The sequence below is a fragment of the Loxodonta africana genome, chromosome 7 (assembly GCF_030014295.1).
Source record: "Loxodonta africana isolate mLoxAfr1 chromosome 7, mLoxAfr1.hap2, whole genome shotgun sequence".
Lineage (NCBI taxonomy): Eukaryota > Metazoa > Chordata > Mammalia > Proboscidea > Elephantidae > Loxodonta > Loxodonta africana.
Window position 1 is genome coordinate 88,534,972 of NC_087348.1, and position 7,525 is coordinate 88,542,496.

The following is a 7,525-nucleotide window of genomic DNA, read 5'->3' on the forward strand; positions in this document are numbered from 1 at the left end:
TTCATAAAGCAGTAGGGGTAGGGCTGAGGAGGAAGCAGTTGTTGCTGTGAGGAGCAGGGTGGAGAATGCAGTTCTAGCTGCTCCTTACCAGTTTCCTCCAGTTTTTTTAAGGCCAGAGCCTCATCCCACCTTTGCAGTTCCTGGTGGCTCCAACTCCTAAGCCCCTCTGGGTTCTGCTACTTGTATGCCCTCCGCAGACCCTTACATTTCCACATCCCCTCCTGTCAAGTCATTCTCACTCCTTCGTTGGTTCTCCATCTTTCTGTCTTATATTGTGATATTACCAGTCCTTTGTTTCCTCAAAAGTATGCACTTTTGTCTCTCACCCTTCTTGGTGAGCTTGAATGGTTTCTGAGGATTGGATGGCAGAAATACCTTTCGTCTTACTTATCAAGTGCTGCTATAACAGAAATACCACAAGTGGATGGCTTTAACGAATGTAAATTTATTTTCTCATACTTTAGGAGTCTAGAAGTCCAAATTCAGAGAGCTGGCTCTAAGGGAAGGCTTTCTCTCTCTGTTGGCTGTTCGGAAAGGTCGTTTTCTACTTTCATCATCTGTGGATTAGGCGTTCTTTGCAGATCACAATGCGCCTTGGTATCAGTCTTCTCCTGTGCTTGGGAGGTTCTCAGTTATGGACCCCAGGTACCAACATACTTTCTACTCTTAGCTGGTCTTTCCTGGTTGTTGTGAAGTCCCTTTCCCCTCTGCTCACTTCTGTTTCCTTTTATCTCTTGTAAGATAAAAGGTGTGACTGAAACATGGGTGTGAATTGAGTAAGGCGGTGACTTAAGTAGGTGACTTGAGTAAGGCTATGATTTGGGTAAGGCTGTAACTTGAGCTGTGCCCTTCAGTAAGGATGTTACTTAAGATATAGCCCACATTAATCCTGCCTATCAACATCTACAGGTTTAGTATTTACAACATATAAAATGGAAGATAATTAAACAATACCACAAGATGGAGGACAATTATCCGATAGTGGGAATCATGGTTTAGACAAAGTGACACATATTTTTTGGGACACAATTCAATCTATGAGACCTTTCCTCTGTCTTCTGAAAACCTAAAAGACCCCATGAGAATGTTAAAGGCATTTCTCCATTTATTCCAGGTTTCAAGGCTGCTACTGACAATATTGATTTTATTCTCATGTCTTTATAATTTATCTCTAGGAGAGGTCCCTTGTAGTGCAACATTTGTGCTCAAGTGGTAACATTAATAGTTGGTGGTTCAAACACATCCGGTGGTGCCACATAAGGAAGTCCTGGCAATCTGCTTCCATAGAAATTAGAGCAAGAAAACCTTATGAAGCCATTCTACTCTGGAAAACATGGGATTGCTATGCTTTGGAATCAACTTGATGACAACGGGGTTGGTTTTTGGTGTTTTTTTTTTTTTTTGCCTCTCTAGGAAATTGCAGAATCTTTTCTTTATAGTTGGCAACCCGAATTTTAACAATGATATGTGTGAGTGGGGTCTTTTTTGTTATATTACTTGACATGGTAGATTCATTACTCTTCACTAACACCACAATTCACTGATGTCAATTCTTCTTCAGTTCCTTACTCATTGTCCAGCTTTCACACGCATATGAAGTACTTGAAAACAACATGGCTTGGATCAGGAACACCTTGATCTTAAAGGTAACATCTTTACTGTTTAACCCTTTAAAGAGGTCTTTTGCAGCAGATTTGCCCAATGGGATGCACCCTTTAGTTTTTTGACTGTTGCTTCCATGAGTGTTGATTGTGGACCCAGGCAAAACGAAATCCTTGACAACGTTAATCTTTTCTCTGTTTGTCATGATGTTGCTTATTGGTCCAGTTGTGAGGACTTTTGTTTTCATTATGTTGATGTGTAATCCATACTGAAGGCTGTGGTCTTTGATCTTCATCAGTAAGTGCTTCAAGTCCTCTTCACTTTCAGCAAGCAAGGTTGTGTCATTTGCGTATGCCAGGTTGTTAATGAGCCTTTCTCCAATGTTGATGTCGAGTTCTTCATATAGTCCAGCTTCTTGGATTATTTGCTCAGTATACACATTGAACAAGTATGGTGAAAAATACAACCCTGATGCATACCTTTCCTGACTTAAAACCACAGAGCATCCCCTTGTTCAATCTATGTACAGCTTCCTCATGATCACAGTTAAGTGGTCTGAAATTCCCATTCCTTGCAACTTTATCCATAATTTATTATGATCCACACAATTGAATGCCTTTGCATAGTCATTAAAACACAGGTAAACATCTTTCTAGTACTCTCTGAGTTCAGCCAGGATCCCTCTGACAACAGCAGTGATATACCTCGTTCCACATCCTCTTTTGAATCCAGCTTTAGTTTCTGGCAGTTCTCTATTGATGTACTGCTCTAACTGCTTTTGAATAATCTTCAGCAAAATTTTACTTTCATGTAATATTAATGATAATTTTTGTATTCAGTTGGATGACCTTTCATTGTAATAGGCATAAATATGGGTCTGTTCTAGTCATTTGGTTATATACCCATCTTGCAAGTTTCTTGGCATAGACACGTGAGCATTTCCAGTGCTGCATCCTTTTGTTGAAACATCTCAATTGATATTCTGTCAATTCCTAGAGCCTTCAGTGTAGCTTGGACTTCTTCCTTCAGTACCATCGGTTTCTGATCATATGCCACCTCCTGAAATGGTTGAAGGTCGACCAATTCTTTTTGTTATAGTGACTCAGTATATTCCTTCCATCTTCTTTTGATGCTTCCCGAGTCAATTAATATTTTCCCTGTAGAATCCTTCAATATTGCACCTCAAGGCTTGAATTTTTTCTTCAGTTCTTTCAGCATGAGAAATACCAAGCATGTTATTCGCTTTTGGTTTTCTGACTCCAGGTCTTTGCCCATGTCCTTATAATAGTTTACTTTGTCTTCTTCAGCCAGGAGGTAGATAGGGAGGTAGGTAGGTAGATAGAGAGATGATAGATAGATAGATGTTGTTGTTATTAGGTGCCGTCAAGTCAGTTCCGACTCATAACAACACTATGCACAACAGAGCGAAACACTGCCTGGTCCTGAGCCATCCTTACAATCGTTGTTATGCTTGAGCTCATTGTTGCAACCACTGTGTCAACCCACCTCGTTGAGGGTCTTTCTCTTTTCCGCTGACCCTGTACTCTGCCAAGCATGATGCCCTTCTCCAGGGACTGATCCCTTCTGATAACATGTCCAAAGTATGTAAGACTCAGTCTCACCATCCTTGCCTCTAAGGAGCATTCTGCCTGCACTTCTTCTAAGACAGATTTTTTCGTTCTTTTGGCACTCCATGGGATGTTCAATATTTTTCACCAAGACCACAATTCAAAGGCGTCAATTCTTCTTTGGTCTTCCTTAATCATTGTCCAGCTTTCACATGCATGTGATGGGATTGAAAATACCATGGGTTGGGCCAGGCGTACCTTAGTCTTCAAGGTGACATCTTTGCTCTTCAACACTTTGAAGAGGTCCTTTGCAGCAGATTTACCCAATGCAGTGTGTCTTTTGATTTCTTGACTACTGCTTCCATGGCTGTTGATTGTGGATCCAAGTAAAATGAAATCCTTGACAACTTCAGTCTTTTCTCCATTTATCATGATGTCACTCATTGATCTGGTTGTGAGGATTTTTGTTTTCTTTATGTTGAGGTGCAATCCATACTGAAGCTGTGGTCTTCGATCTTCATTAGTAAGTGCTTGAAGTCCTCTTCACTTTCAGCAAGCAAGGTTGTGTCATCTGCATAATGCAGGTTGTTAACGAGTATTCCTCCAATTCTGATGCCCCATTCTTCTTCATATAGTCCAGTTCCTCATATTATTTGCTCAGCATACAGGTTGAATAGGTATGGTGAAAGAATACAACCCTGATGCACACCTTCCTGACTTTAAACCAATCAGTATCACCTTGTCCTATCCGAACGACTGCCTCTTGATCTCTGTAAAGGTTCCTCATGAGCACAATTAAGTGTTCTGGAATTCCCATTCTTCGCAATGTTATCCATAATTTGTTATGATCCACACGATAGATAGATAGACAGACAGACAGACAGACAGACAGATAGATAGATAGATAGATGATAGATAGATAGATAGATGATAGATAGACAGGCAGACAGACAGACAGATAGGTAGATAGATAAAGTAAAAGATGTAAAAAGATGTATCATGTAAATTATAATCCAAAGAAAGCTAGAGTGACTATATGATCAAGAAAATGAATATTACCTGGGGTAATGAGGGACATTACCTAATGATAAAAAAGCCAATCCACCAAGAAGACATAATAATCCTGAATCTTTTATGTACTAACAAAAGAATGTCAAAATGCATAAAGCAACAACCAGTGAAAATGGAGAAATAACCAATTCATAATAACAGCTAGATATTTCAAAACGCTTCTCTCAGTAATTAATGGAACAAATTGACAAACAAAACAAAACAAAAAACTGGATTGAGTATCTAAATACACTGTCAAACAACTAGTCCTAAATTACATTTGTTTAACACACAGCAGTGGTAGAATACACATTCCTTTCAGTTGCCCTGGAACGTTCATGAAGATAGACCGTGCTATGACAGCATTAGTTATCTAGTGTTTCTGTAACAGAAATAACACAAGTGGATGGCTTTAACAAACAGAACTTTGTTTTCTCACAGTTTAGGAGGCTCAGAGTATGAATGCAGAGCACTAGCTCAGGGTGAAGGCTTTCTCCCTCTGTGTGCTTTGGAGGAATGTCCTTGTTTTTTCAGCTTCTGCTTCTGGGTTCCTTGGAGATCTCCAAGTGTCTTGATATCTATTTTACCTCATCTCTATTCTGCTCCTTTGTTTAATCTCTTTTACATCTCAAAAGAGACTGGCTCATGCATGATACACCCTACACTAATCCTGCCTCATTAATATAAAAAAGACAATTCTTTCTCAATTGAAATTATAACCACAGGCATGGAGGTTAGGATTTATAATGCATATTTTGGGGGACATATTTCAATCCAGGAAACACTGGTGGTGTAGCAGTTAAGTGCTATGGCTGCTAATCGAAAGGTCGGCAGTTTGAATCCACCAGGCGCTCCTTGGAAACTCTACGGAGCAGTTCTACTCTGTCCTATAGGGTTGCTATAGGGTCACTATGAGTTGGAATTGACGGCAGCGAGTTTGGTTTTTTGGTTTTATTTCAATCCATAAGAGTGGCCATGAAGTAAGTATCAGCAAATTTTAAGGAAATTATACAGAAGGAAGGAGCAAAGCAAATGAAAGAGACTAGAATTTAAGAAAAGACAGAGCACCACGGGTGGTGGGAGGGAGAAAGCACCCTCAGATGGGTAATGTTTGCCTTGGTGTTAATTTTGATTCATAGCGACCCCATAGGACACAGTAGAACTTCCTCAAAGGGTTTTTAAGGAGCAGTTGGTGGATTCTAACTGCCGACATTTTGGTGAACAGCCATGCTCTTAAATGCTGTGCCCCTTGTAGCTGAAGAGACTTGTAGCTGGCTTGGACAATTCAGGGCAAAGAAAGCCCAATCCTTTGAGACTTATACAGGAAAACAGAGAAATGGTGAATAGGAGGAACAAGGCTCTGAATTAAAGTCCAAGAATCTAAAACACATTACAGAAATGATCGCCTCTGCAGCATGAAGTATCACTTCGAATCATTCCAGTGAACCTTGTGCTTCTTCAGCACATGGATTGACAGCCCTGGACTCCAAATAGCAGCTTGTTACCTGGAGAAGAAGAAAGACAAGAAAAGGGCGTCCTTAATTTGTGCCTCCAAGTCCTCTCCAGGAAGGCAACAGTTTGCCATCTAAGAGGTAATCAATAAACTTTTGTTGGAAGAGGAAGGATCAGTGATTCAATGAGTACAGGTAACAGCACATTGCCCTGGGCATCAAGCTGCTTGGTGTGAAGGGACTGAGATGACTGAGGTTGGACCTTTATTGAGTCAACCTCCCCCAGCCCCAAACCCTTCCTACTTATTCTTCATTTCCTGATAGTCCGATCACTAACAAGCCCCAGTGGAATATTCATAACTCAATTCCTTTTACTCCTCATAATTGAATAGCATATATTTACCTGATGATCTTGCAGGAACCAAGGGCCCAGACTCTTCAGCGAACCATTTTTCTCCTGATAGGACTACTAGTCCCATTAAGGGCCAGTGGCAACACAACACCAGAACCAGAAGGCCCTGTACCAACTATTTAGGGGTTTAAAAAAAAATCCTTCCTCACTCTCTGCTTCAGCCTCCAGAGCTCCTGAGAGAGCCACCTTCCTGAAAATTTGGCAAGGGTCACCCAAAGAGGGTTTCTCAGTCTCCACCTACCTCTATAACTCTTCCTCAGAAAGCATTCCTATGCATAGTTGGCATGGTAGGTGGTTCTCTGAACTGCACAATTCCCATCAGGATGAACATAAATACATTGGTGACAAGTTAGAGCTGGAGAGTCAAAACAAGCATAAAGAAGCTCTTTCTGGGCTCGCTTTTGCTGCTGGTCAGGAGATGGTGCCCGCCACCTGGCGCACACGTACCATGAAACATTGTCTGGTCCGCACATGGGTTGGGATAGATTATTTTGCTAAAAGTGTGGTTTGATTTCTCTGTGGTTGGCTTACACCAGTGGAGCCTCTTCTGCATCTCCCTGGGGCCTATACCAAGGGCCTTTGTGGAGAGAAGGCATGTGTGCCTCTGGGGACAAAGCCTGTGCCCATGCACAGACAGAATCTCTTTACTCACAGGAACTCGGGCTTCCTAAAATGGACGGGTTGCTTGAAGGAGAAAATGATAACCTACAGTGTAGCTTCCCCAGACCTCACATCTTGTGATGTTGAGGACTCTCTTCTCAATTTTTTCGGAATAACTCTTTTCACCTGTCATCATCACCCACAAAGAATCTTCCAGATCCTTTTGACTCAAATTTAGGGCTCTCAGAAAGAAATCTTGAGGAATTTGGGAGTATCAAGAATTAGTACTACTTGGAAGGTGGGTCACGCCTGAAGTAAAATAGGAGAGAAAAGAGGAAGAGATGAAGCGGAGCAAATACAAGCTGTTTTAGTCATCTAGAGCTGCTATAACAGAAATACCACAAGTGGATGGCTTTAACAAAGAGAAATTTATTCTCTCACAGTCAAGTAGGCTACAAGTCCAAATTCATGATGTCAGCTCCAGGGGAAGGCTTTCTCTCTCTGTCGGCTCTTTAGGAAGGTCTTTGTCATCAGTCTTCCCTTCGTCTGGGAGAATCTCAGCACAGGAACCTCAGGTCCAAAGGATGTGCTCTGTTCCTGGCACTGCTTTCTTGGTGGTATGAGGTCCCTCTGTCTCTCTGCTCACCTCTCTCTTTCATGTCTCAAAAGAGATTGGCTTAAGACACTATCTGATCCTGTAGACCTCATCAACACAACTGCCACTAATCCATCTTATTACATCATAGTGATGAGATTTACAACACGTAGGGAAATCACATAAAATTGTGGGCAATCACACAATTCTGGGACTCATGGCCCAGCTAAGTTGATAGATATTTTTT